At 36.2% G+C, this 23,432-nt stretch overlaps 1 protein-coding gene across 9 annotated transcripts in view; it reads left to right on the forward strand.

Annotated features, from left to right (window-relative positions):
* CAAP1 (caspase activity and apoptosis inhibitor 1) overlaps positions 1 to 23,432 on the forward strand; it is a 1,159,962-nt gene that overhangs the window by 464,850 nt on the left and 671,680 nt on the right. Inside the window, exon 13 of one of the 9 annotated variants that reach the window (XR_013829217.1) lies at positions 11,962 to 11,983. The exons of the other annotated variants lie outside the window; for them this stretch is intronic. The gene's annotated coding sequence lies outside the window, so the exon portion shown is untranslated. Of the gene's footprint in view, positions 1 to 11,961; positions 11,984 to 23,432 lie in introns of those variants that run through there. 9 annotated transcript variants of the gene reach the window in all.

Here is a 23,432-nt window from a genome sequence, read left to right on the forward strand (position 1 = left end):
TACAATGCATCTTTTTAAAATTTAAACGAATGGCATTGCACTGTACTCCCTTTCCTTGGGGTCCCTTTCTTGATATTAACCATGTGAATACTGTAAAACCAGAAGATTGGGGGCTTTGTTTCTTTCCATTATAAGAGTTCTGATAATTAAAACAGAAGGATAATTGTGATCATGGCAGACAAGCACAGCAAGAAAAATCTCAAAATGAATTCCAGAAATATTAGGGAACAGCTATATTGTCATACCTGGAAAATTAATTCAGAAATAAGTCCTCCTTCAGTCTCTCCTCTTGAAAGGAAAAGGTGATGAGAATTATGGCTTGGGAAAACCCAGACAAAATTTCCCTCATGTGCCCAACTTAGAATTTTCTCATGCTTTTGCTTGCTGTTTCACATCTAATGGCAAGGAAGTAATTAACTATCTTATTTCAAAGAAAGGACTTCAAACATTTTTCTTTCCAAACTACTGGCTTACAAAATTGAAGTAGCAATGGCAGCAATGCAGCAAAGGTATTATTTAAGTAGAAGGAGATAGAAGTTAAAACATTTTATATTAATTTTGTTGATAATTATTTATTGAGCAACTCACATGGTAGTTATTTTCATGGTTAATGGAGAGACAGATATGCAAAAAATGCTACCACTGCCCTCAATGAACTCAAATTCTTTAGAGTGAATGATATTTGCTTTATATATGTCAGTTGACACATATTTATTAAATATAGTACCTAAATTCTTTTAGATTTTACAGGAGTAACTGAGCTTGGGTTTTCTTGAAAGCAAAGCTTTAAACAAAAGCTTCTATGCAGGTAGTTTAGCTGGGGGATGATCTCAAAGATCAAGAGTGCATGGAATAGGGGAGAAGAGAACAGTATAAGGGTGGCTACTGCTACAGGCAACCACTATGGTAGTCAGCACAAAAGATGTAGAGAAAAGAAATGTGGCATTTATAACCCAGTACTGAAGACATAAGATTACCAGTCTAAAACTACATGGGCAACATATAACTGAGGACAAAATTGTTTCCTATAGATCAGTGGCTCTCAACTGAGCTTGACTTATAACCCCTGCAGGTGATATTTGGCAATGTCTGGAGATACTTTTTGTTGTCAAGATGGTGGCAAGGGTGGGTGTAGAGAGATGGGGGATGGCAGTGGGGTGGGATTAGAGGGGAGCTACTGGTATATAGTGGGTAGAGGCCAGGGATGCTTTTAAACACCCTATAATGCACAGGCTAGCCCTCTCCCTCCCAACACAAAAAAATATCTGGCAAAAATGCCAATTATACTGCTGTTGAGAAACCTCCCTCAAACATCACCGGGGCATCTAGTTGAAATGTAGACTCTATTCAGTAGGTCCAAGGTGGACCCTGACATCTTGCTTCTTCTAACATCTCCTAGGACTCTCCTAGATTGATTGCTCTTTACCTGGACTTTTCACAGAATAAGGAAGTAGTAATAGGTATCTACAATCTGTCCTCAATATTTCAAAATGCCTAATGTACACCATATATTTATCCCATGGTAATATGACACTGGTCTACAAAAATATCAAAGTGGTGTTTTTTGTTTGTTTGTTTTTGTTTGTTTGTTTTTTGCATTATGCGGGCCTCTCACTGTTGTGGCCTCTCCCGCTGCGGAGCACAGGCTCCGGACACGCAGGCCCAGCGGCATAGCTCACGGGCCCAGCCGCTCCGTGGCATGTGGGATCTTCCCGGACCGGGGCACGAACCCATGTCCCCTGCATCGGCAGGCGGACTCTCAACCACTGTGCCACCAGGGAAGCCCAAAGTGGTGTTTTTTAATGGAATTATACAACTCATCGTCTTACAATATATATCTCTTACTAATCATAAAGTAATAATAATAAAAATTTCTTATAGAAAGTTTGGGAATCATTGATCTATAATACTGTTCATCCTTGTCAGGACAAGGTGAATCCAATTTACATAGAAAATTTTGCTCTATGAAAATCCATACTCTCATCAAACAGAATCTCCAATTTTCCTTCCACTTAGGGACATTTTTGACTCATCTGAGGAAGCCACCTATGTTGACAACCTCTTTGACTCAGATCATTTCAGACTATGTCACACACTCCACGTGCCTTTACCTCCCTTCCTTGGAAATGAGGAGTACATTGGTTTCTTTCAGCAGCAGAGCTTATGCTTGGGCAGAATGTGTCATTGCTGGTTTTCCATTCTTGATATTCTCTGGGGGGGGATGTAGGTGGGAAAAGAACATACCAGGGATTTCTTTTAAATAAAAGTGTCATAAAATCTATTGTGACAGATTTTAAACAAGTCCCTGTAAATGGGCAAAATGAAACGACAGCACTGGGAGACTGGACAGAAACACATCAGCCCCCCAAATTTCTTTATTTCTCTTGCTTTTTCTCTCCTGCTGAGTTGAAACGTTGCTTCCACAGAATCTATGATGCTTGTGGAGTGGAAGGTCTCTGGCACTCCAAAGCAAAAACCCTCCAACAGCCTCCAGTTCCTAAATAAGAGGCAATTACAGCCCCTCTTTCCTGGAAGGTGTCAGTCATAAAGGCAAAGGAGCCTTTGGAGATGGGTTGGAGTGTGTCAGTCATTCAAAGAGTAAACTCTGGCATTGAACAAATGGTGCGTTCCTGAATGCAGTGCCAGCAGGCAGCTTCTGGCTACAAACTCTTTTGCAGGGATAAAAGCCTTCCTAGTGGAGTTCGAGCAGTTCTAAATATTTCATGCCTGTGTTCGAACAAAAAGTTGCCATGGGAAGGCTGGCTTGAAGATATATTATCAGCTTGGTATTTTCTAAGTTAGTTTCTCATTAGCTCGTCCTTCTCTGCCCCATTCCCACCAAGTCAGAAACTCCGATTGCAAGCATTCTTTAGAAATTACAATTCCTATCTTAGGTATCTTCTCTATTGAAACCTGTCACCTCTGCCTTGTGAGTCCTGCTAAAGATGTCACACATGCTGATAGGAAAGGAAGCAGAAGCGGTTGTATCTTATGATGTGTTTAGAAGTATTTGCGGTAATCAAGTTGTATTAGTGATCTATTGTGTAATGACCCCCAAACTGGGTAGCTTAAAAAAATATTTATTATCTCTCTTGCTTCCTGAGGGTTGGGATTTCAGATAGCGCTCCGTGGGGGATATCTCTGTTCCACAGTGTTCTAGCCTCAGATGGAATATTTGAAGACTGGGGCTGAAATCACCTGAAAGCCCATTTGATCACATGTCCAGTAGCTGATGTTGGCTTTTGGCTGAGAGACTAGGTAGGCTGAACATGTGAAGTTGGTAAGTCAAGAACTCTTCACCTCCACATTATGAATAAAGGTGCTGAGGCTCAGAGAAGTTTAGATATCTTTAAATCACCCAGGTATTTAATGGTGGATTTGGGACTAGAACACAGCTTCTCTAGCTCCTGCACCATTTTTCTTTTCATCAGAATTTATAACATCTGCAAGTTGTAACATCCTCAACAAATTAACACTTACTGAGTACTTTCCATAATGGAGGCACCGTGGTAGACATCGAGCTTATATGCTGCTGAATATGACACATTTTCTCCCGTGGAGAACTCATGGTCAAATGGAGAAGGTGAACACATAAACTCAGATATTCAAAAGAGAGGCACAAGTGTAGAGATGAGAGTAGGCAAAGATGCTGTTTGAACATAGAGAGCCACTTAGTTCATTTTGGGACTCCGTAGTGACTTTCGGAGGGGGAATAAAATATTTGAGCTTAAATTTTCATTGCTCAGCTCACTAAACTAAATAGCAGCCTGAAAAAGGGCACACTGGGTACTTAAATTTCAATATACTGTACATATTTTAAAATAATATGTCTTACTTGTTATATGATAAGGCAATTCCCTTTTCCTTTTGTCCTTCAATAAATTTGTACTTTCAGATATCTCGATTGTATGTCTTACTTTTTCTTGCTATTCTGAATAATATTTTTAAATATTGTACTTTGTAATTGGTTGTTGCTGGTATATAAATTTCCAATGTTTTACTTGTATGGACCCTGTTGACTTCTTCTACCTATCTGAGTAGGATGCTTAGCTTATTAATGTTCAACTTTCCTTCCTTCCTAATGTATGCATTTAATGCTATGTAGCTCCCTTTTATTATAACTTTATCTACTTTCTGCAAGAGAGATATTTAGTGATTTTGATCAGTTCTGTATATTATAATTTTCATTATAAACTCTTCCTGAAACCAGTGTATTTTTTTTTTTTGGACTAGGCTCTTTTGTAGAATCATTTTTTATTTATTTATATTATTATTATTTTTTTAATATTAGTGTTTTTTAAACATCTTTATTAGAGTATAATTGCTTTACAATTGTGTATTAGTTTCTGCTGTATAACAGAGTGAATCAGCTATACATATATATCCCCATATCTCCTCCCTCTTGCATCTCCCTCCCAGCCTCCCTATCCCACTCCTCTAGGTGGTCACAAAGAACCAAGCTGATCTCCTTGTGCTATGTGGCTGGTTCCTACTAGCTATCTATTTTACATTTGGTAGTGTATATATGTCCATGCCACTCTCTCACTTCATCCCAGCTTACCCTTCCCCTCCACTGTGTCCTCAAGTCCATTCTCTATGTCTGCATCTTTATTCCTGTCCTGCCCCTAGGTTCTTCAGAACTGTTTTTTTTTCTCTTTTTTAGATTCCATATATATGTGTTAGCATATGGTATTTGTTTTTCTCTTTCTGACTTATTTCACTCCGTATGACAGACTCTATGTCCATCCAGCTCACTACAAATAACTCAATTTCGTTTCTTTTTATGGCTGAGTAATATTCCATTGTATATATGTGCCACATCTTCTTTATCCATTCCTCCGATGATGGACACTTAGGTTGGTTCCATGTCCTGGCTATTGTAAATACAGCTGCAGTGAACATTGTGGTACATGACTCTTTTTGAATTATGGTTTTCTCAGAGTATATGCCCGGTAGTGGGATTGCTAGGTCATATGGTAGTTCTATTTTTAGTTCTTTAAGGAAACTCCATACTATTTTTAGTTTTTTTTTGGTTTTGTTTTGCAGTACACGGGCCTCTCACTGTTGTGGCCTCTCCCGTTGCGGAGCACAGGCTCCGGACGCACAGGCTCAGTGGCCATGGCTCATGGGCCTAGCTGCTCCACGGCATGTGGGATCTTCCTGGACCGGGGCACGAACCCATGTCCTCTGCATCGGCAGGCGGACTCTCAACCACTGTGCCACCAGGGAAGCCCTATATTTAGTTTTTTAAGGAGAACCTCTAGTTCTCCATAGTGGCTGTATCAATTTACATTCCCACTAACAGTGCAAGAGGGTTCCCTTTTCTCCACACCCTCTCCAGCATTTATTGTTTGTAGATTTTTTGATGATGGCCATTCTGACTGGTGAGGTGATACCTCATAGTAGTTTTGATTTGCATTTCTCTAATGATTAGTGATGTTGAGCATCCTTTCATTTGTTTGTTGGCAATCTGTATATCTTCTTTGGAGAAATGTCTGTTTATGTCTTCTGCTTATTTTTGGATTGGGTTGTTTGTTTTTTTGATATTGAGCTGCATGAGCTGCTTGTAAATTTTGGAGGTTAATCCTTTGTCATTTGCTTCATTTGCAAATATTTTCTCCCATTCTGAGGGTTGTCTTTTCGTCTTGTTTATGGTTTCCTTTGCTGTGCAAAAGGTTTGAAGTTTCATTAGGTCCCATTTGTTTATTTTTGGTTTTATTTCCATTTCTCTAGGAGATGTGTCAAAAAGTATCTTGCTGTGATTTATGTCAAGGATTGCTCTGCCTATGTTTTCCTCTAAGAGTTTTATAGTATTGGGCCTTATATTTAGGTCTTTAATCCATTTTGAGTTTATTTTTGTGTATGGTGTTAGGGAGTGTTCTAATTTCATTCTTTTACATGCAGCTGTCTAGTTTTCCCAGCACCACTTATTGAAGAGGCTGTCTTTTCTCCATTGTATATTCTTGCCTCCTTTATGAAAGATAAGGTGACCATATGTGCGTGGGTTTATCTCCTGGCTTTCTATCCTGTTCCATTGATCTATATTTCTGTTTTTGTGCCAGTACCATACTGTCTTAATTACTGTAGCTTTTTAGTACAGTCTGAAGTCAGGGATCCTGATTGCTCCAGCTCCGTTTTTCTTTTTCAAGATTGCTTTGGCTATTCAGGGTCTTTTGTGTTCCATACAAACTGTAAAATTTTTGCTCTAGGTCTGTGAAAAATGCCATTGGTAGTTTGATAGGGATTGCGTTGAATCTGTAGATTGCTTTGGGTAGTATAGTCATTTTCACAATGTTGATTCTTCCAATCCAAGAACATGAAACTAGTGTATTTTTAAGAACAGTTTCTTTTAATAGATATTCAATAAATCTTAAATATATATTTACATACACACATACTGTTTTACTATTCGTCCTGTTTATCTGGAGAACCCTGATTAATACACTTGGCGATAATGTTTTATCTTTTTCTATAGCGCTGGATCCAAATTTCTAATATTTTGGTGACAATTATTATGTTTGTGCTCTTGTGGGTTAGTGGTCTGTACATTTTTGTTCTTTTAATATTTTTGTTAGGTTTTGGTATCGAGGTTATACTGATCTCATCAAATGAATTGGCAAATTTTTCTTCCTTTAGTATTGCCTGAAAATTTTTGTATAAGACTAGTAATTCTTAAAATATTTGATAGCACTCACCAGTAAAGCCACCTGGACATGGAGATTCTCTTGTGAGTGGTTTCTTACCAAGTCTTTGTTTTTTAAAAGCAAGTATAGTGACTGTTAGATTTTTAATTTATTCTTGTGTCGGTATTGGTAAGTTTAATTTTTCAAGGAGATATTTCCATTTTATCTAAATTCTTCCATACAGGTGTCATAAAGTTGGTCATATTATCTTCTTATTTTCCTTTTAGTGACTGTAGGGTCAGTGCTAATTTATTCTTCATATTGATGATTTGTGTTTTCTCCACCTTCCCCTTGATTATTCTTTCTTAGGGTTTACCAGATTTATTAATCATTTTCAGAGGACCAACTTGTATGATCCTGTTATATCTTTATTACCCCCTCTTTCTTTTTTTCTTTGTGTCAACATTGCACTTCTTTCTCTGCTTAAGATATAAATTTAGATAATTAATCTTCAACTTTTCTCATGTCTAATATAAGCATTTAACGGCATAAACTTTCCTCTAATAGCTCTAGCTGTATTCCCCAAATTTTGATACATTGTGTTTTCATTATGATTCAGATTGAAATATTTTCTAATTTCCTTTATACATTCTTCTTTCACCTATGGGTATTGCTTAATTTCTAACCACTTGGGGATTTTTAGGCATTTTATTGTTTTTGGCTTATAATCGAATTAGTGTGATTGGACAATATATTCTGGATGATTTTAATTCTTTGGAAATTTGGGGGTGATTTGTTCTATGGCTACAAATATGGTCTCAGTGAACATTTTTGTTTGCTTGAAAACAGTATATATTCTTCAGTTTCTTGGATGTAATGTTTTATAATTCTCAATTACATCTGATTGGTCAAACATGTTTAAATACTTTATATTTTTCTGATTTTTGTCTATTTGTTTTTTCAGTTACTGAGAGAAGAGTGTTAAAATCTCTAACTATGATTATGAGTCTCTCTGTTTCTCCCTTCCATTCTCTCAATTTTCCTAGTCTAAGTTCCTGTTAGTGTTTTGTCACTATATAATATGGGCTGCTATGTTTCTTGCCTCTGAAATGAATTTCATTCCTACAACCACCCCATAGCTAAACACCACATAATCTGTTTCGTTATAAAATTACTACATGTCAATGTGCTGATTTCTCTGTTAGCCTAAGTAGGCTAAACGTTTAAATAGTCCAAAAATTGCAGTGATTTAAGGTTTACTTCATGCTCACGTCATGGTCCAATGTGTGTTTCCAAGAAAAGGGCTCTTGTTCACACAATCACTCCGGATACCAAATCCTTCTTTGAGTGGCTACACACTTCCTTATGATCCCAGAGTCACCACTGGATTCCTTGAATCTGACTAACAAATGAGAGAAAAGTGTGAGTAGTATTGTTTTCAAGGTGTTTGGGGACTGGGCCTGGAAAGGAGGTATATCCCTTTTGCCTATATTCCATTGTCTGGAACGTAGTTTTCCAGCCATTCCTACTGAAGGAGAAAGCTGAGAAATGTAGATTGGCTGTGTGAATAGCAGAAGGGAATGCATTTTGGTGCTGTATAGCATTCTGTCTAAAACATACTCCATTTCCATCAAGATCAGCTCAACATTGTGCTTAAGTTATATAACATTTCATTTCATTCTAAGCACTGAAGCAAAAATAAAGTTTAGTGTAGTGGGTTGCATGTAATATATTGAATTCCTGCTCACATAAAATGCCAGTCTTCCATTACCTGGGCTGAAATTAATTACTCTGGCTTCTGTCATTTTATGGCTTTTGCTTTGAAACTTGATTAAAATATTTACCACAGTCCTTCTTGCATTAAAGGCAGTTGTAGATTCATTTTTCTTTTTCCCTCTAGTTCATGAGCCCCTTGACGTAAAGAAACTCTGAATTATTAATCTTTGTATCCCTCACGTGCCTAGCACAGGGTTTCAACATTTGGTTCATGAGCAAGCAATAGATGTTGGTTGCATTGAGGGAGGACTACAGTTCAAGGAGCTGTCAAGCAGTTTTTAGACTTTCCATTTTTACCATTTCATTGTTCCAGAAACTGAGGATCAGAGAAATTACATGCCATACCCATGCTTATACAGCTAGTTAAATGTTCAAACTGGAACTAAAACCCTGGTGTTCTGATTGGTATTTGGAGTTGTTTTTAACTAACCAATTTGACCATGATTATTGCTTCTCAGTTGAGGTATAACAATAAAAATGACATGTTTAAAAAATTAAAGGTTTGCTTGAAAATACCTCTGTTCAGAGCTATTACAGCATTTTCAGGATAATGTTCATTAATATCACTTGTGTGTCTCCAAAGTATGTTTCCCTACGGCCTTTTGAAGACTGTTTCCATTTTGGCACACTGGCAAATCAGAATGATATATGTCAAAAAGGAGCAGCATGATATCATCTTGGAAACGAAGCATAAATTGTGTCCATCAGACATAAACCAATGCTTAATTTTTATACTTGAAAAAAACATATTATCATGAATCATTAAAGTAATTTCCTTATCTGGTTATCAGAGTTAGAACTGAATCTCATGTTCTTTTTAAGACAACGTACAATGGAAAGAAATTGTTGAAATAATTTAGCCACTTCACTCTCACTTGATGTGATAGTTGATTTTATGTGTCAACTTGACTGGGCCACAAGGTGCCCAGACATTTGATCAAATATTATTCTGGGTATGTCTGCTGTGAGGGTGTTTCTGGATGACATTAACATGTGAACCAGTAGACCTAGTGAAGCAAATTGCCCTTTCAAATGTGGGTAGGCTACATGAAATCAGTTGAAGGCCTGGAAAGAAAGAAGAAAAAGGTTGACTCTCCTGTGAGGAAAAGGGAATTCCTCCTGCCTGACTGTCTTCAAAGTGAGACATCACTTTTTTCCCATTTTGGATTTGAGTGAAGCATTGGCTCTTCCTGGGTCTTAAGCCTACTGACCTTTGGACTAGCTCTGTACCTTTGGCCCTCCTGTTTCTCAGGCCATTGGACTTGGACTACACTGACACCGTCAGCTCTCCTGGGTCTCCAGAATGCCTTGCTAACTGCAGATCATGGGACTTGTCAGCCTCCATAATCACGTGAACCAATTCCTTATAATAAACAAACAAACAAATAAATAAATAATGTATTTTCCTTTATTCTTCAGCATTCTCCAGAGAAACAGAACCAATAGGATATGTGTGCGTGTGTGTGTACACTTGACAATTACAGCTTTGAACAGTGTGTTCGATAACATTTCTATCCAGCAAACAGTGCTACAAGAGGGACAACATATCTAGGTTTGCCCAGATAACAAAGAGTTAATTGAACCTCTTCAGATAAATATATGAGAAAAAATGATGATTGGGGTGCTTCCAAATATAGCAAAGCTACCTTTAAAATTCTAAATAAAAATATAATTACGGAGTAATTCCTTTTGATTAGCACCCCTGTTCTCATGATGAGCTAGGAGTCTGTAATAATGTTAGAAGAATGACACTTAGTCAAAAGTTCAAGTGATATGCCACAGTATAAGCAGTACAATGCGGATCTCTTCAGTTAAGTATGTTTAACAGCAGGTGGGAGGCTATTTTTCTCCACAGAAATAGAATGAAGGCCTTTTCTGATGATAAAACTGATTTTTTTGTTAACAGTCTATCTAAAACAAAAACGCTGCCTTGAAGGCCCAATGCCCAGTATTTTATTCTTCCATGTATCATCTTGAGGAAGTTATTGACAAATAACCCTGTCCAACAAGAACACTGGATTGTTCTTGCATATTATGGCAAGGAATTATGCAATTACTCATGAGCAGCAAATACCCTCCAGCTGTTGAGAGGAAATGACCTGGGTTGTTGAGTTTCTGTGTGTGTGTGTGTGTGTGTGTGTGTGTGTTTCTTTCCAACTTCCAGTAACTGTGACTTGGGTTAACACCGACATTTTCATTTTAGCATAGATAGACCTGGCCTTCAAGGAGAGTCTATTGATTAGTACACTGAGGGTATAGTTGGAATTTTCTTCAACGGCTTGTTCAGCCCCAGGTTTATTGTATCATGTTATAGGCAGAATGAGGGTGCTGTTTGAAGGTCAAGGCTCATCTGATTTTGGTACATCTTTACCTCTGACAGATAACAGAATCTTAATACAAGAGAGCTTTTTCTTTTTTTCTCCTTTGCTTGGAAAGATGTGCCTTAGAAAATTTCCTGCTGCAAAATGTGTACCTCCCAAGTTATTAACTACCTTCGGAGACCCAAATTCTGTCGACTCTTCTGAGCTCTCCTGAGACTCAAACACAGTGTTATTTTTCTTATTTCTTCTTGAAAATCTCAAACAATGCGTGTGTAATTATTTATAAATGGCTTATTACACGTTTGAACAAATAACTCTGAACCTAGAAGTAAAAACGACATATTCAATCCAACAAACCCTCATTGATCAGCTGCTTTATGGCAGGAAACATCTTTGGCCCTGGAAATACCAAGCTGAATAAGACTCATTTCTTGATTTCAAAAAGATGACAGTGTTTTGGTGGAATATCTGTTGATTACTGCTTTACATAATGGTGGAGTAATTTGGTTAGAAAATCTCTCTCACAGATAAGAATTATAAAATCCATAATAATGCATGTCTATGTCTGTATCTATCTAATTATCTGTCTATCCATCTGTCTATCTAATCTACCAAACAGCTTGAAGACAGCAGATAATGACCAAAAGCAGGTAAAAATTGCAGGGGATGTTACCCTTGAAAGATGAAGTGTAACAGGTGAGATTTGCTGTTTTGAAGCTCTTTGCTTGAGTGCATACCCAAGTCTACCCAAGGCTCTGAAGGCAGAAAGCCGCTGTCTTACTGGCTTGAGGCATCAGAGAACAGTTTGAGACTAGAAAAATAGCCACAAGGTTAGGGAGAAATCCTAGAAGGAAGAGACACAAAGTGGTTCAGTCCTAAAACCTACATATAAAATTCACTCAAATCCTTAGCCGGGTGCTAAACTGGCCAAACTGGCTGTCATGCTTGGGGAAAATCCTATGGGGCCCAGCAAAAAACCAGTATCTAATCTGGAAGTTGAAAGAACCATGCAGAAGTATCAGACAAATGGTCTCTGCACGGGGAGAAATTTGGAGTTTGAATCCAGCCAAGTTATCTGGTTTTAGAAGAAAAATGTCTCTCATCACAGTAACATAGCAATATCTAGTTTCTACAACTTGTTATCCATAATATCTGGTATATGAAAACAATTAATATGAAGAAGCAGAAAAACGTGACCCATATTCAAGAAAGAAAGCAACATGTATAAATTTATCTTGCAGTGACCCAGATGTTGAAATTAGCTGAAAAGGACTTTAAAGCAGCTATTATCAACATTTTTAAGGACATAAAGGAAGATATATGCATAATGAATAAAATGATGAAGAACCTCAGCAGAGAAATAGAAACTAAATAAAAAGAGACTAAATATACAATAACTGAAATATACAGTAACTGCACGTTGAAGGTGACAAGAAAAAGACTGTGTCTGAAGATGAATTCGTAGAAATTAGCAGTGTGAAGAACAGAGAGAAAAAGAATTGAGGTAAAACGAAAAGAGCCTTATAGATATGTGAGCAATATTAAGTGTTTTTTAAAAAAATTTATTTATTTTTGACCATGTTGGGTCTTGGTTGCTGTGCGTGGGCTTTCTCTAGTTGCGGCGAGCGGGGGCTATTCTTCGTTGAGGTGCACGGGCTTCTCATTGTGGTGGCTTCTCTTGTTGTGGAGCACGGGCTCTAAGCACGCAGGCTCAGTAGTTGTGGCTCATGGGCTCTAGAGCGCAGGCTCAGTAGCTGTGGCGCACGGGCTTAGTTGCTCTGCGGCATGTGGGATCCTCCAGGACCGGGGTTCAAACCCGTGTCCCCTGCATTGGCAGGCAGATTCCCAACCACTGTGCCACCAGGGAAGTCCCTAAGTGGTTTTAATATACAAAAAATTAGAGTCCCAGAAGGAGAGGAGACAGAGGATGGTGTAGAAAAAATTGAAATCTAAGTTCCACAGCAGACAGCCTGAGTCATCCTTGTTCTCGGTTGTATCCCCAGCACCTAGGATAATATAAATATTGTGCAAGTACATATTTGATGATTATTAAAACTTTGATGAATAAATATTTAGCTTCAAAGACTGAGAAATACATTGTCTAAGTATTTGTTTTATAAAGTCATGGTGAATATTTGGGTGAGTATATGTAGGGATGCTGGTAAATTGAGGTGGTAGGTGAGGTCCATACTGTCTGACTCTTTAGAATATAAAAAGGAAATACTGGGTGCTGTGGAGAATTCTTTCTGTTAATGGCACGGTTTCACAAAATTGACTTCTCTGATTTTTTTCCTGGTGTTCTAGTGACTAGCTTTATTTTTCTCTCATGTTCTGTTTTTGAGGCCTAAAGTGGGTGCCAAAATAGAAGTGTACCATTCATTATTGAGCAGCATTAGCTCTCTGGTAAATAGAGTGGCACTTGGGTGAAAGGCTTACAAAACAAAATGAGTTAAATATGGAGTAGGGACACTATGTCAGAACAGAGGCTGGTAAGAAAAGGGACCAAGTATGATAGCTCACTGCCCCCACAGTGAACACCCAGTATCCTTTCTTGGGTTGATTTCAAGAGTTATTGTTAAGCTCTGGACATTTCAGAGTACATGCATGGGATCCCTGGAAAGATATGGTGAATCTAAGATCTTGGTTCTTCCAGTTCCAATTTTGGGTTGAAATAAAGCCACATATTTTGTGGTACATTTTATATGCAGGAAAGAAAATGAGGAAAAGAAAAATTTCACTCATGGTACAATGAAAATAACATTTTACCTAAAACCAAGTGACATAGCCACATACCTGTTTTGCCCCTATCAGTTGTGTGATTTGGGTAACCATGTCTTTTCTCTGAACTTAAATTCCTCTTATATAACATATGAGTTTCTTAGTCCCTTTTGGTATTGTGAGAAAGACAAAAGAAGAATGTTTTATAAGTGTTTGTAATTATTTTCCGTAATGAGAATCACATAATTACTCCAAGGACGGCTTCTGCTGTTATGTGCCCACAAGTACCACTATTATTATATTTAAGCAAAAGCATACGAGGCTAAGGCATGGACTTCTTTGGGTAATCTTGTGATTATTTGGTAAACTGAATATTTGAGGGAAGAAGTATAAATAAGTAACAAAAAGCTTTATGAGTTTGAGGAAATACTGGGGAATCTCTTTTCATCTTCACTCTACTGCTGTGGTGTTTCTTTGGAGGAACAAATTCGTATTTATTCAACATATATTCAGTGAGGGTAGGAAGGAGGGTGCTATTTAGGCACTGTTTTAGGAGCTATAAATAAAACAGAAATCCCTGCCCTCGTGGCACGTGTTGTTTGGGGCTTATTCCTTTTTGTGGCCTGTCCTTGTATATGTCACTTACTTTCTTTAAACAAAAATAAATTTCAGTGTTAACACAAACTGGGGAAAATGTTCAGCATCGAATGAAGAAATGTTCTTCCTGGAAAATAAAATGGCAGCAGACAAATTTGCCTGCAAGGAATCTGAGGGGAAAGAATTCTGAAAGCCCTGACTCACATTTTGTGCTTATAGATGGAAGGAACCAACACATTCAAAGCCAGACCCATCCAAAGTCACCCATCTTTACATAAAGCCATCTAGCACGAACGCAGCCATCATATGTTACAGTTTTCCCTGCCAAAAAAGTTAATTGGCTCAGGCTGACTTTGAATTCAACCCAGATTTGCACAAAACTTGCTGAAAGGTTTGTCTACCTCAGGAAAACTTTTGATAAACCCAGTTCCAAGTTTCAGAGTTTTACAGAAACCTGAAACCAAACAAGATTTTCTTGGTTTCCTGTTTGGTGTGGAGGTATTGCACACTCCAATTATGAGGCCTCGAGGGAACACAAGGAAAGGCAGACACACAAAAATCTCAGAAACAGATAATTAAGTAGGAAAAACACATCAGGAAAACAGATAAGAATCAGAAGTTTAGCTGAAATTGTAAAATTATTAATAATATATTTATGTTGAAAAAGTTTATATGGCAAAATGCCACTTATCAGGTGTGCATTTCTAGATGTATTTTGCTGTTAAAAGTTAGGAATTTTCAGAATGAATGCCAAACCTGTACAGAGGGTGATCCATAAATAGAAAATGCAGATCAAAGCACTCTCTTTCTTACCCTCGACATTGTAAAGTTTCACATTTTTCCCTCTTATTTGCCTCCATTCAAAGATGAGTTAGCATAAAATAGAAAAATAATTCAATTGGAAATGATATTTGAGTCATATGCAGGGCATACCACACAGTTGGGATTTAAATTATCAAATTAATTTGCCTTTGAAATGACTTAATCAACAAAATCAGTCCCAATATTTCATTTCAATATTTTTATTCAAAATGCTGCCAGATAATGAAATTGCGTTATTGCATTTCCCCATCCATCCTTAGTTTTAGGTCAAGATGTATCAAGAGAGTCAACTCAGATTGCTTTCTTGACTCTGATTTCATAAGAAACTTTAAATTTGGAGACTTTAACTGTTTTAATTTTTGAGTCAGGGAATGTTATTTCCTGTAAGTGTTGTTTGATATGGAAGCTGCTTTGGGGTTCTCACTGAAATGGAAACATCTGTGAATGTGCTGTTTTTTCATTAATGGAATAGATTTTTGAACACCTACCATACACTCAATCTTAGGAAGTCTAGAAACTCAAGGATTTGCTCACCTAACACAATAGAGCTGTGCTAGAATATAAAACCAGACGACAAATTATGTTGGACATATACATGGTTTAAACAAATATTAGAGTGGAAAAAAAAGGGTAGCAAAACTGAGGGTATAATTTAGTGGGATAGTTAAGGACACAGAAGTCTTGAAAAGAAGTAATTAAAATATTAAGTCAAGAAAATGGTAGGATTAAAGGTAAGAAATAAAGAGGAAGACTGATTGACTGATAAGGACATATTTACTAAAGTTACTTTTCTTGCTTAGGAAGTGTCTGAATTGCCCAGTAGATGACACTTGATGCATTTGGCAAGATACAGGGAGTCATTGTGGGTCTGGAATTCTTTTCTTTACTAGATTTTTGTTTTTGGCTTGTGATTAACTCTCTGTCCTCTTGGATAACGGGATTATTTGTAGCACCCTCACCTCACATCCCATCTTGAAGACAAATCTCATTAGTTTACTCTAGTCAAAGCTGCAGAAGGCTGTTGTTGGCGTTGTTACTGCTATTGTTGTGTTGTTTTTACTTGGCTTTTATTTTCCATGTATAACAATAATACTATAAAATGTTCACATTGTGCTTACTATGTGTCTGCCACAGTTCTAAGCACCTACATTTACTCATTTACACTTCATAACAACCTTATCATAAAGATACTCTTACTATCCCCATTTTTCAGCTAAGGGAGGATAATTTGCCTAAGATCACATAGTAATTGGTGGAGCTCAGCTCAGAACCCAGGTAGCCCTGCTCTAGAATCTGTGTTCTTCCTCATTATGGGAATCTGAAGTTTCAGAATCCCAAATCAAGAAGGATGAATCATCATGTATTAATTTACTTACAGGTGCAGTTGGGTAGTATATATGCAGTCAGGACTGTCCTGCCAAATTAGAAATACAGGGTTACTCTAAGTAGGAAGTCTCTTCTTCCTCAAAGCCAAGGCTGGCCAAGTTATGGGTTTCCTAATTCGGCAGAGAGAAATGGTAAAAGATAGATGAAGAGAGTCATTGCTTAGATTTAGCAAAAATTGCTTCAACTTTCTGACCATATTTGGTACACAGAGATTTTGAAAGATAGAACATTTATTTCAAATAAAAGAGATTATCGAGAGATTTTTGAAAGACAGCCAAGAGCACAGGTACTGTTGCTATATGAGAATGATGGATTTTAGGTGTGAGGTACTCTCAGTTGGAGACTAAGTAATTCAAAGAACTTCCCTCTCTGGTGTTTAATACATGTTTATGCCAATTTGCTAAGCAGAGATGAGCAAATCTTCATTTACATATGATTTGGAGGAGTTAAAATGTCAACAAAATGAAGTATTAAAATTTGGTTCATCCATGATGACACCCTGGAGCTAGGTTTTTATTATCAAAATGCCAGCAGAAAGCCTCAGAGAATTGAAAAGAATGTCTAATGTTTACATTTTCTAGTAAACCTATGCCGTATTTTTTTCCTTTTACCAGCAAATAACTTTCTTTCCTCAATACAATTCATGAAAAAAAATTGAGTGATAACCTAGTAAGAGTGTATTGAGGGCATGAGCATTCAAGACAGAGTAAATAGCATAGAAAGAGAGTAGGCTCAGTGTAAGGTGAATATAAGTGAAAGAATAAGCCCATTAGAAGTCAAACTTGTTTTCCAAACTAAATTGACTTTCTAAGGGATGTTGGTTTGTTTCCTCTCTTCAATGCGTGTACAGGCTTAGCGTTATGGAATGAAGGATGTGAAGGCTTTCCAGGTTGTGCCCTTTTTACAATGCTTTGGTCTTCCTTCTTTGCTGGCTCATTTCTACTTGTCCTTTAAATGTTTGCTTCAAGCATCATCTCCAGCAAGGCATTCTAGATTCTATTACCTGTTTTGTCACTTTCCTCCAAGCTACGAAGCACCTTGACATCTCTATCTTTGTATTTATCTCATTGACTTGGAATTGTCCATTTATGCATATTGCTTATACTTGACCCTCACTCTTCAAGGACAAAGGTTATGTCTTATTAATCTTTGTAGCACAATGTTTAGTATGACATAGACATTCCATAAGTGTTGAAACAAGTTGAAAAGCTACATTGACATTATTAGTGATGCAGCAATGGTCAAAAGCAAGTTCTACTACTTATTTTTAGACTTCTTTTTCTTCAACAAATAATTATTATCAATCAAACTTTTTAGAACATAATTGAACATGTTTAGCCCAGTTCCCTAGTGTGAAGTTCAGAGCTTGTACAATTTAAGCATATCTTTGCAAATACAAGCTTATTTGCATAAGTTTGTAAAACAAATGACAAATGGCCTTGGATGATAAAAGGGACTCACTTCATCTATTTATTTTTAACCCCATCTAGGCATTAAACAAAAGAGTTTAAAAATAAAGATGTATACAAGTATCATCGTACGTGTATTATATGAGTCTATGTGTGTAATATATGTAAATAAGTATTTGTAAAATGTATAGATACATAATTTTAACATAGTGAGGTAAGGAAGTCATTAATTTAGCCAAGAGTAATATGATAGACCCATTTTTTTTTTCTTTTTTAATGCACAGGATTTACATTTAGACAGACATGTATTTGAATTCTGAGCCTGTAACTTATGAATTCTGTGATTTTGGACAAGTTATTTAAGCTGTTTCATTCTCAATATTCCTCACACGTAATGTGGGACCAATAATATGTATCTCGCAGAGTTCGGATTAGGATTAAATGAGGTATTATTTAAAGTGCTTACTATAATTCTTGCCATCTAGCAGATAGTCAATAAATGGTAGACTTGTTTTTGTGGTTATTGTCTCACATAAGAACAAGTAATTTTATACCTTTATTTTCTTCCCCGACTTTCGTTTTCTCATCTGCCCAGTGGTAATCATACTCTTTACCTCATTGATGGTTGCGAAGGTCAAATGGGATAATGTCTCTGAAGGTACTTTCTAAAATGTAAAGTGTTGTTACACAAAATAAAGTAACAGTTAAAACTCTTTGGTTTTTATTTTAAAGGGTGGAATACTGGCTAGAGACAACATACTCTTTTAAAATGTTACTGAACAGTAGTTCTATAAGTTACAAAACAATCTCTCTAAATTTCCTGCTTCGCTTCATTTTCATTTTCTAGTATTTGGTCACCAGGTTTCCTTCACTTCTCACTGTATGGGAGACCTAATCAGTACTGAAGCAGGCTCCACCAATTAACTGGAGGAAGCACTTGTCTCTCTTTCTGACTGTGTACAAACCCCTAGGCTCTGTTTTATCAGTTTAAACAGGTTTGCTACATGACTGCATCTTCAAAAATGTCAATAAGTACATTTAGATTTTGGAAAAAAGGGAGGTCCAAGTGAAAGTTTATTTCTTCCTGTTAAACATTTTTGCCAAGACTGCATGTATTACTTTTTTTGTCATATTTCTAATGTTTCAGTCAAACTTGGTTTGGTCCTTTAAACCTTTTTCAACTTTATTCTTATTTCTAGTATTGGTATTTATGTAATGACACCAAGTCTGGCATTTCAACTTGACAAAATTCTGCCCTGAAAAACTACAGCGCTAGTTATTTTTGAGAGCTGTTTTTTTGTTGTTTTATTTTCCTCTTGGAATTCAATAGCACAGTTCAAAACTTTAAAGTTTTGAAAACATTGTATAGCAAAAAGCCAATAGTTGTTATACTTGCTTCTGAGCAAGAATATTATCGGAAACTTGATAGAAGCTTTACAATGATTATTTGTTAGAAATGCCCTTCCAGAAGGCTTAAGATACAGCAGCATAGTTTTTATTTTCCAGTTTTCATATGCTTCCCTTTGCCATATGTTTATAAATGAGGCATAAAATCAACAAGATCTTGACTTTACTTCCTTGACTATTATTGAATACTCCTCTTTAGAATTACCAGGCTGTGTTCTTATGCCCTCACTGTTCAATACCAGGTCTTCCATTGGTCAAAATTTCACACCTTCCCGGAGTACTAAGTCCAAATACGTGGACCGTGGAGACTACCAAGTGTGAATTCCAAGCTGTTCAGCAGAAAGTTCAAGAAATATATTTTAATTTTAGGGAGGCCATGGTTAAGAGCATGGACTTTCTAGTTAGATAAAAGTAGGTTCAATGAATACTACTCAGCCATAAAAAAAGAAAAAAATAATGCCATTTGCAGCAACATGGATGGACCTAGAGATTATCATACTAAGTGAGTAAGTCAGAAAGACAAATACCATATGATATCACTTATATGTGGAATCTAAAATATGACTTAGATGAACCTATCTATGAAACAGAAACAGACTCATGGACATAGAGAACAGACTTGTGGTTGCCAAGGGGGAGAGGTTTTGGGGAGGGAAGGCGGGGAGGTTGAAGTTAGCAGATGTAAGCTATTATATATAGAATGGACAAATAATAAGGCCCTATTGTATAGCACAGAAAACTATATCCAGTATCCTATGATAAACCATAATGGAAAAGAATATTAAAAAAAGAATGTATATGTATAGCTGAATCACTTTGCTGCACAGCAGAAATTTACACAACACTGTAAATCAACTATACTTCAATTAAAAAAAGCTAGGTTCAAAATCTAGTGTTAGGTTTTAAAATCTGGGTGACCTTGTACAAATTGCTTAACTTCTCTGAGTTTCAGTTTCACTTTCTGTAAAATAAGAATAGTAGTGCCCATTTTATGAGGTAAATTTATTCTGAAATTAAATAAGACAATGTAGCACTATTACTATAATAACTGTTTGTTCATAACATATACAAATATCAAATCACCATGTTATATACCTGAAGCCAATATAATTTAAAAAACAAACAATAAATAAATAATGCAAAAAAAAAATGTTGACGTGAAATGCCCCTACGTTCTTGAGTACTAAAATACACCATTCCCCACATGACATTTGAATCAGTTAGGGATGCTTTTAACTCCAGGTGAAAGGAATCCCAACTGTTCTGGCTTATACAAACAGGGGTTTATTTATTTATTTATTTCACAAAACAGTCCAGAGATAGACAGTTGTTGGTCTTGGTTTCAAAGCTTAATGATGTCAGAATGAGTATCTCTGAAAACCTCTTGTACTTTACTTCATAATTGCAAGAATGTTGCTGTAGCCCCAGCTATGACATAGGTGCAAAAATCCTTAGCAGAATATTACTAGGATGGATCATATAATATATAAGAAGGAGAGAACATCATGAGTAAGTGATATTTTTCCCAGCAAGACTTTGATATGATGTATAATAATAATCAATGCAAGTAACCTTATTAAATGTTTTTTAAAACAGTGAAAAACTATGGGATCATCATAATAGGTGTAGGAAAAGCATTTGATAAAATTAAACATTCACCACCCAGGAAATAAAAGGGAACTTCCTTAACCAGATAAATGACATTCATGGAAATCTACAACTGGTATCAGACTTAATGGTAAAACATTTAGTGTTCTTTCCCTAATACTGAGAATAAGGCAAGGATGTTGATTCTTACAGTTCATTATATGTTGTAATGGAAGTCTTAGCCAGTGGAATGATGGAAGAAAAATAAAAAAGCATAATAATTGGAAAGAAGAAATAAACTGTCCCTCTTCACAGATGATATAATTCTTTATGTAGATAGTCCTAAGAAATTAACCAAAAAGCTGCTAGAATAAGTGAATTTACAAAGATCACAAGATACAGTCATATAAAACAATTAGTTGGATTTCTGTATACTGGTGATGAACAGTTAGAAAAACAGCACCATCTACAATAGCATCAAAACATAAAATACTCAGAGATAAATTTAACAAAACATATGAAATGAAAATATATATCCACACAAAGGCTAGCATATTCATAATAGTCCCAAACTAGAAACACCCCAAATGTTCATCCACAGATGAATAGGTAAACAAATTGTGATATAGCCAAATGATGTAATGCTACTTGGCAATTAAAAAAAAATGGACTACTGATATACTCAGCATCATGATAAATTTCACAGGCATTATGCTAAGTGAAAGAAGTCATATACAACAGAGCACATGTTGTATGGATCCTTGTTTACACAAGGCAGACCACTAACTGTTCTTTATTTTTTAATTTTAAAATTAACATTTATTAGAGTATAGTTGATCTACAATGTTGTGTTAGTTTCAGGTATACAGCAAAGTGAATCAGTTATACATATACATATATCCACTCTTTTTAAGATTCTTTTCCCATATAGATCGTTACAGAGTATTGAGTAGAGTTTCCTGTGCTATACAGTGGGTTCTTATTAGTTATCTATTTTATATATAGTAGTGTGACTATGTCAATCCCAATCCCCCAAATGTATCCCTCCCCCCACCTCCCTTTCCCCCTTGGTAACCATAAGTTTGTTTTCTACATCTGTGACTCTATTTCTGTTTTGTAACCAAGTTCATTTGTTTTAGATGAGGGGTATGAAGAGTACTGACTATAAAGTGGTATAAGAAAACTTTGGGGGGGCGGTGCTAGAAATGCTCTATATTTTAACTGTGGTTATATTTTGTCAAAATTCACTCAAGAGTTGATTTTGGACACATTTTTTCTGTGTGCAAACCATAACGTCAATAAGATTGATTTATTAAAAAAAGAAATGTTAACCTTTCTAGTCACAGTTATTCTTAGAAAATGTTCTAGGTAGAAAGGGCAGGGACGGTGCTGCATCATTGACTAGAAATGATACAACTGTCCTCAAAAGGTGGGGAGTTAACGCTGATGCTTGTATGCTAATCAGAGCCTGTTGAACCTCTTAAGGGGGGAAAAACCACTGAGTAGCAAAATTCGAAAGTGAATGAAAATATGTCCAATTTACAATCAAATAAAAATGCTGTGGGCATAGAGCCAAAGAATATTCTTAGATTGGACTTTGTTTAGCAGTCTAAATTTAACCAGCTAGAATTCTTGAAGGACATTTTTTATTCAACATTTTGAAGTGTTTACTTTTCATTTGAAGAAACTATAATTCCTCTGAAAGAAGAAAGTACTTGTTTCTTTGTAATAAAGAATGGGATAGTTTATAGGTTTAGTATACAGTGAGCACAGATTGTAAGCGTTTGCTCCCCTGTACCCCCAACCTTGGGACAAATTTGAGGCAAAGATGGTGAAAAGGTAGAGAATATAAGTTGAGTTGCTCTACTTATGGAAGTGACATTGTTAACCTGCACCTTGTGAATAGAGGTATATGTAGATCAAATGGACAGAACAAAGAAAGAGCTTTATGATATGTGATATAATATTATAATTGCTGATAATGAACAATATATATGATGTGGGAAATTCCCCAACATTATAATATTCTACAGTACCTTCACATATTAATAAGACCGAAAGGTTCTTTTATTATTTTTTCTATTTTTCAAAAATAAAGCTTTTTTCCAAATGAATGAAATATATATTTAAAAAGTATGAACTTCCTTATTTACTATCTCAACACTCATTCTCTTGTGTGCATTGGTTCATAGATTATCTATGACAATGAAAATGCTTTTCACAGTTGCAGTTGACATAACAAAGCAGAATATTGAAGTAGTTTTAACAAATTTGGGGAAGCATTTTAGTTCCTTTATCAAGAGATGCTGTTTCCTTTAGGGAATTGAAAATTATATCCAAGATACTAATTTCCTCATAAAGACATTTGGAGGGATTATTTTTCCCATAGAGCCAATATTCCAATTAATTCATCCAAAGAAGGAGATTTCTCATGTTGAGCCAAACTCAAAGCACCAGAGTATGATGTCATGAATTTTAAAAAGGAAACCACCCTGCCAGATACTTGAGTTGCCAGTGCACACACTCAGTGATTCACAATTAGGCTGATTGACTACATGATTTGTCAAATAGTCTTTCTGCTAGGTAAACATCTTCCAACGCTGAAACCTTATTGTTTTTCTTTTCTTAAAAAAATGTTTACGACAACATTGCATGAAATTCTCATTCTTTAATACATCCAGCCTTTTTGAAAGGCTTCTAAATATTCTTTGCCTCGAAGGAGTGAAGAGAAATATAAGACAAAATAAAAGCTAGAAAATACAGAAGACTCACCTGAGTCATATACT

This window comes from Stenella coeruleoalba (genome assembly GCF_951394435.1).
Source record: "Stenella coeruleoalba genome assembly, chromosome: 7".
NCBI lineage: Eukaryota > Metazoa > Chordata > Mammalia > Artiodactyla > Delphinidae > Stenella > Stenella coeruleoalba.